The sequence below is a fragment of the Podarcis erhardii genome (genome assembly GCF_964252035.2).
Source record: "Podarcis erhardii genome assembly, chromosome: 13".
Lineage (NCBI taxonomy): Eukaryota > Metazoa > Chordata > Lepidosauria > Squamata > Lacertidae > Podarcis > Podarcis erhardii.
Window position 1 is genome coordinate 15,120,293 of NC_138502.1, and position 7,668 is coordinate 15,127,960.

Below are 7,668 nucleotides of genomic sequence, written 5' to 3' on the forward strand. Positions count from 1 at the left end.
TCGTCATACACACACACACACACTTTTATTACAAATGCATGCACCTGAAGAAATCATCACAGGACGCACAGATAGGAGAGCAATCTTACAGAAAGCGCTAATTATCCCAAAGGGTGCATAAACAGCGGAAATAACTGCACACAAACTTCACCCTCAGGTACCCTCACCGAGACACACAAAACAGAGAGTGGGAGGGCAGGTGTGGGGATAACAAAGCAAGAGAGAAGAGGGGAAGGAGGGAGGGATAGGTGGATGGATGGACAAGGTGCACAAGTAAACGGGTTGGCAGGATGTGGGAGTGTGAACGCCGCGAGGGAGACACAGAAAGCAAGGTGAGATGGCTTATAATTAATAAAGGCATCTCAGGTAGAGACTGCGGCAGTCAGACAAAGAGTCGGGAAAGGTTAGAGACGGAGGTGTCTGCGGCTTGGAGCTGACGGAGGGATCCCTGTACAAAACACCACCTACGCCGCCCCCGCCCCCCCAGCTGCGGCTGTATTGCAGCTATGGTCAAGGGATTTCGCCCTCCTTAGGACAGTCACCTTTTTAGCCTGTGTCTGGCTGCCATTACACACACACACACACACACAGAGAGAGAGAGAGAGAGAGAGAGAGAGAGAGAGAGAGAGAGAGAGAGAGGGCACAGCAGTATCACAGGCCAGGGAGGGAAGAGAGGTTTCTTTTCTCTACATACAGGGCTGACCCGACTAATAGGCAGAGGGAGGCAGCTGCCTCAGGCAGCTAATTTATAGATACCGTACTTGTACTACCAGGGAAGGGAAATGTGAGTGAGATTTTCTGCTTCAGGTGCCAAAATAACTTGGCTAGTCCTGGGTACTCTGCTTTAGGACTTGGAGATACAGGGAGCAATGAGCTGTTTTTGCCTCAGGCCACAAAAAAATGACTTGAGCTGGCCCCGCCTAGATCCACACAGTCAATTTCGGAGGCACTGTTGGCACCTTGCAGAGGATCCCTAAAGCCAAAGTCACCCACGTCTAGCTCCTATTGTATAGGAAGAGTAACAACACACTGTTACTGGGCCAGCCAGCAGTTTTAAGGGGAGTGCAAGCTTTCAGGTATCACAGCACTCTTCATCAATCAGCATGAGTATTCAGAGGGTGAAATAAATTGCTGCATGTCCGTTTTATATTTTTTTTCACATTGATCTCTGTGTGTGTGTGTGTGTGTGAGAGAGAGAGAGAGAGAGAGAGAGAGAGAGAGTGTGTACGCGCACACACACACTCACACTTTCCTGAAATGAAGCTGAAGGTTTTATCAGCAGGCTGGCAAGTGTTACAACAAAGAGTTTTAGAAAGCCTTGGTTGAGGCCAGAGCTGCCATTGATTGAAGAACAGATCTAGACAGGGAAGGAAACAAAAGGAGTGCGAGGGGAAAAAAAGACTAATTGGGCCAGCATGAAGCCGCCAAACGAGACTATGGATTTAAAGGTTAGAGATTCTCCTCAGCTCCCCATAAAATTCCCCTACTGCCTGTCAAATGGCCACCCCCGTTGGGATATAATTAAGAAATGGGGCCCAGCTGGTGAGGTGAGACCAAAATGACAGGTGTCACTCAGAGAATGGAGCCTCAGCTGGAAAAGGATAGAGAGATTGAATTGGCTGGTCCAAAAAGGCAGGGAGGGTTATCAGGGTATCAGGGTGTGTTTCGGGTGGGGGGGAATCTTTGCTTTGTTGAGGAGGGCCTTGGCGCCAGTCCAGAAAAGGTTGGCATTGGACAGGGGGTGGCAGGTGGGGACAAAGGGAAATGCGTCAGCCTCGGCGGAGGAGGGAGGGTTAACAAGGCGATGTTTTAGGATCTCATTAGCACAGTGTGACTTGCTTTCTCACCACGGAACCTGCCACTTAATTAGGTCTCTGCTGGGACACAAGCAAGCAGATGCGTCACTCATTACTTCCCTGCCTTTGCTTTATGACAGGACTCCTGGGTTTTGTGGGAGGAAAGTAGGGCCTAATGCGAGAAAGGCAGAGGAGTCAGGATTCCGCCACAGGAAAGCGGAGGAGCTACTGGATAGACGAAGAGGGTACTGGAAGCCGGGCAGGTGTTTGAAGAGTGAAGGGTTTGATGGGCCCATCAATGAGAGAGCCACCACAAACTCCGCCGGATTGGCCATGGTAGTCAAGCACCTGTGTCTTGGTCTCGGTTGCTCCCGTCTGTAAAATGGGTATGCTAACAACCTGAGAAGGAAAGGAAAAATAGCAAGGAACCAATCGGAAGGAAAGAAGGGCACCTTATTGGGAGAAGCATGAAAAGGGGAATAGGGCTCCAGCACCGTTATCATGCAAGCAACACCTGTTGAAATCATCCCCTCTTCTTCACAACTATTAAGGTCACTCTAGGGAACCTCCAGGTATGTGAAAATAATATGGTGCCACACGTGTTGTGAACTCAGTTCTTCCTCCAGGACACACTTAAGAACCACTTTCAATCCTAGTCTCTCCATACTGCTGCAAAATCATTGAAACTGAACTGGAATTGGTTGTTTAAGAGTGCCCCTGAGAAAGAGCTCAGTTCAAAATGCATCGGGCTCAATAATAATTATAAAATCTTTTGCATAAAGGGCACTCGGAACATATTTTAAAACCAATCAGCTGATTTGAAAAGAGCTTTCCTCCCCTTTAGATGTCTTTCAGGCACATTCCTAGTTTTCTTCTGAACAGATTTCTGGGAGTTTCAAAATGTGTGCTTCTCCACAGTATTTTCTAGAGGCAAGTTGGTACTTGATTAATTTGTTGGACAATTTACAGCCATGTTTGACTAATTTTTTATTGAATCTATTTTGAGCTACTCTCTCCCAGCTGTTCTGGAGCAATCTCTATATTCCCTCTTAACACAAACCTCAACTTTACTAGATGCTTTCCAAACCTCATTTCAGATGTGTTCTTCCTGTTATCTCCCAGACTATTATCCAGACTTTTATCCCATCTTGGCTACATTCCTGTCTCCTGCGGCTTAAATTGTCCTCCAGATGACAGACTAACTGCAACTGTCAAGGATGAATTCCCCCCTCCCCAAACTACAAATGGGAAAAGGGCCCAGCCTTTTCCATTACCAACAGACACATCCACCCTCCTGTTAATCATTTATCCTGTCATAAAAGCAGACCCTTCTCGTTATAAATCAACCCCTGAAAGTGAAACTGCCTGTTACCAAAAGTAGAAAATAGGGAGGATCAGATTCAGGACACCAGAGTTCTGTATAGCCAGCTGTATTCTGGAGATCCCATTTACCGGTGACCCATAAATCACACTTTATTTTCTGCCAGCACTTACACATTGGGGCTAGCCTGAAACAAATGCAGACAGACCGGTATGCACAGACCTCTCAGGTCCTCTCCTGTCTCTGAAATCTTCCGTTGTCACCAAGATATTTCTGCCCTGGACATTAGCCAAGCAACAAGAGAGGCTACCATCCATGCCACAATGACTTAGAAGGGAAGGTGAGAAGCCAGTGGACGCCAAATTTTGGTGTCACACAGAGCACTGCTGAAATTTGAAAGTCCACCGTCCACCAGTGACCCAGGGCCTCTACTCAGCCAGCCATGAAGTTCACTGGGGTGGCAGGTCACTGATCCTCTAGGGAGATATCTCATGTTCCCACGGTTCATATACAAAAGGGGCTTTTATACAGGGAGGAATAGGGCCCCGTACGTGGACTGACAGGTGTGATGATCGTACCGGAGGTCACAGGATATAGGATGCAAAGCTAGGTAAAAGTAAAGGGATCCCTGACCCTTAGGTCCAGTCGTGACCAACTCTGGGGTTGCAGCGCTCATCTCACTTTATTGGCCGAGGGAGCCAGCGTACAGCTTCCGGGCCATGTGGCCAGCATGACTAACCAGAGCAGCGCACGGAAATGCTGTTTGCCTTCCCACCGGAGCGGTACCTATTTATCTACTTGCACTTTGACGTGCTTTTGAACTGCTAGCTTGGCAGGAGCAGGGACTGAGCAACAGAAGCTCACCCCGTCATGGGGATTCGAACCACCAACCTTTTGATCAGCAAGTCCTAGGCTCTGTAGTTTAACCCACAGCGCCACCCGTGTCCCAGGATGCAAAGCTACGATTGGTCAAATCTTCTTAGTCTTTGTGCAGAGGGTCACATGGCCCTCTTCCATAGCATCACCAGTGTAATAGTTCTTTCTCTCCCCGTTATTGGGGAGCACACAGGTGGAAAGGACCGTGAGCCCATGGGGCAAAGTGGGGGGCATGCAATCAGCGCCAGCCTCACCCACCCATCAAGACAACCTCCATAACAGAGAAGCATCAGAAGGCAGCCCTCTAGCAACCACAGCATGTTGGATATCATACAGGAGGAAGTTAAGAAGAGCGCTGAGAAAACCCTAAGATTTGAGGCACATCTGGAGGGATCAGGTATTGTTGATGAGTTGTTGTTGTTGTTTGGGGGGGGGTGAGGGGAGTTTGGACGAGGTCCTAGCAGAAATGCAAGCTTCCAACTCCCGCCTTTGTTCAGCTCCCTCAACGCCTCCAGAGACAGGTGTCAGCGCCCAGATCCTCAAACCAAAATATCACACCTACACACACACTCACACAAACAGAAGCTTCTGTTCAAGATGCCCCCCAATACAGCCCCGGAGGCGGGAGTGAAAATGTTTCCAGGAATAGCAGCTGAAGAAAGAAACGTGCCAAGCAAAATCTGGACAGTCTGTGCTAGGATGATCGGTGGGGCTTGGGAAGAGGGAAGCGGGTGGGGTGGGGAGAGCAGAGTTGTGGCACGGGGTGGGCGAGAGGAATCCACCATTTCCAGAGGTCCCCCTTCCTTGCTTCTTGATGCCACCCTGCCAACCGCTCTACCTTTCCCAAATGCCAGAGGCATGGCGTGTACAGCGGCTGGGACGGAGACAAAATGTCACTCGCCAGTTGGACGGCAACAGCATTATAATCAGGCAGCCAATTAATAAGAAAGAGAGATATCACATAAAACTATTATAATTCCTTTTCGCAGGCCCATCCTGCTTCGCAGCGGGGAGCCTGGGACTGCCTTTCAGGTGGCAATGAGAAGTTGGGGTAGGGAGGGGCAATGGGCAAAAGTGGTCCGTATCCCATCCCCCTGCTGTTTATCTGCTTAATTAAACTCTCTGTTCTCCAGTCTCTCGGCCCCTCTTGCTTCAGAAAGTGACAGATAGCGGAGAAAATTAATGGCTGCAAAGGGAATTAAATTGATCCTTTTTCTCACTGTGGTTCAGAGGGAAATAAACCCGTAAAGGCCAGATACTGGGGCCTGTGATGTTAACACCAACGCAGCCGCCAGCAGACGGATTGTCCAGGAATAAGTTCCAGTGCCCCCTAGAGGGGAAAGACACCACCCCCAAAATCCAAGTTTCTTGTAGCATTTTTTGCACGTGGTCTGAGCACCATTCATGCCAGTGCATGTGTGAATGCGGTTAATGCAAGAGGGGAAGTGAAAAAATAGGTGTTCAATGTACATTCTAGCCAATGCACCTTTTGCATTCACATAAAAAGAGGTAGGAAAGGTATTTAGAGTCGTGTGCAAACCCCACTATGTAGAGATGGTTTTTTTATATACAGTGGTACCTCGGGTTAAGTACTTAATTCGTTCCGGAGGTTCGTACGTAACCTGAAACTGTTCTTAACCTGAAGCACCACTTTAGCTAATGGGACCTCCTGCTGCCGCCGCACCGCCAGAGCACGATTTCTGTTCTCATCCTGAAGCAAAGTTCTTAACCTGAAGCACTATTTCTGGGTTAGCAGAGTCTGTAACCTGAAGCGTATGTAACCTGAAGCGTATGTAACCCAAGGTACCACTGTATATAAAAAGCTGCCAGTGTGGAAATAATGTGCTCCTAGCTTAAGGATTATGAATTTGAATGCAGAATGAATTAAATCTACATGCAATCACTAAAGGAACATCCTGATGAATGAAAATGGCAGTTTTTCAAATATGACATTTTTAATAAAGACAAAACAAAATGCCACCGCTCGCTTTCTGAGAACAGAAAGCCATCTTATTTCTGACAGTTTTGCGAAGGCAGGTACCTCGCTGCCTTTCTTTGAGTTATGAATTTAACTGTCAAGTTCAGAGATAACACAAGCTGACACTGTAAATGTTCTTCCAATCAGTCAGACGTTTGGAGCTCAGACTTTTAAAGCCGAGCAGAAGCAAGAAATATGTGTGGCTCTTCTTCGCAATGGTAGCAATGCTGAACACTTACTGCAAGGCCCAAACGTGACTATGAAATATACAGGGTTTTCTTTTAAAACCTGTGCTTCACAGTCCTTTGCTCAATCCAAGGTCGTTTCTGAAGCACAATAAAGAGCTTTCTTTCTCAAGGTTAGTTTATTTGGTTAATCAGTATGCTTTTTGAATCTGTGATTAAAACTCCAGTTGATGAATTGCCCTGGTTAATTGATTTCACAGCTTCCAGCCCTAGTTAAAATCTTATCATAAGTCTAGATGTGTTAATTAAGCATCTATACACCTCCTGGGATCCCAGGAGTTGTGGATCTCATTTTCCCCTGCTCTCCTACTCCAAACCTAGGAGACTTTGGGACAGAAGGCACTCTGAACCTCCACATTTTGGGTCACCCCAGACATCCGTTTTATTCATGATCATTTGTGCACAGGATGCTATCAGGGAGGTCAGACACAACCCTGCTTTCGATACACAATTTGCATGTGCAAAAGGTTTAGAGGCAGTCTTACTGCTTTATTTCCAATCAGTGCATATCCTGTAACTTCTTGCTGAAATCCCATAACTTTTCATAACACAGATTTGTGGAGGGCGGGGTGGGGTTCTCCTGCTTTTGTTATGCTATACCCGCTCCTGAGAGCAATAATGTGGCAGCACTGGGGAAGCATTGCAGAACGACCGATAAAGCAGAATAAATCCACCACGAAAACACCATCTTGTGTCACAAAGATGCTGCGGAATACATCCTCCAGTCTGGAGTGGGGGCCTTATTCTGTTCCACATATTCCAGGCAGGCCCTCACAAACAATGACTCTGATTAAGCCCCACTTTCCAAGAAACTCAGGAATTCTGGCCGGGCTCCCCTGCCTAAAATGCAGGTTTATCTATTTGACTAACACACTTAAAATGTCATTCAACAGCATATGCAGCATCACAAATATTTCCTGGTCTGGAGTAGGTCCAGGACAGGGTTGCCATAGTAACAGAGGGGAGGGAAGGAGGCAGGGGGGAGAGCGAAAAAACTTCAGTCCCCCAAAACTCAAGGGACGCAATAATGCCACGCAGCTTCAGATATTTTAAAGGTCCTCTGGGCTGCATTTGCAACCTCACGACACAACCCGCATAAAACGAAAACGGAGTGGCAAGCTGGGTAGAATTCACTGTCTTGGGAGGGGAGAGGCACCTCCACCCCTGTGGGGTGGGCAAAAACCTGTGGGTTGAGATGGCAGGACCATGGTCCAGGGCTTACTTCTTCAGAGAAACCCACAGAATTGCTGCCATAGACTTCCTGTCACTAGTGTGCCCATACAGCTCCTATGTCTGCTTGCCTTTTGCCCAACTCTGGCACGATTTTCTCCATGCACATGTTCAATACACACACACAACTTGTACAAACTGCCCCACCATGGGGCACGCAACACCCCCTCCTTCCCCATCCACCCTTGGAATTAAGCCAACGACTTTTCATCCTTTTACCCT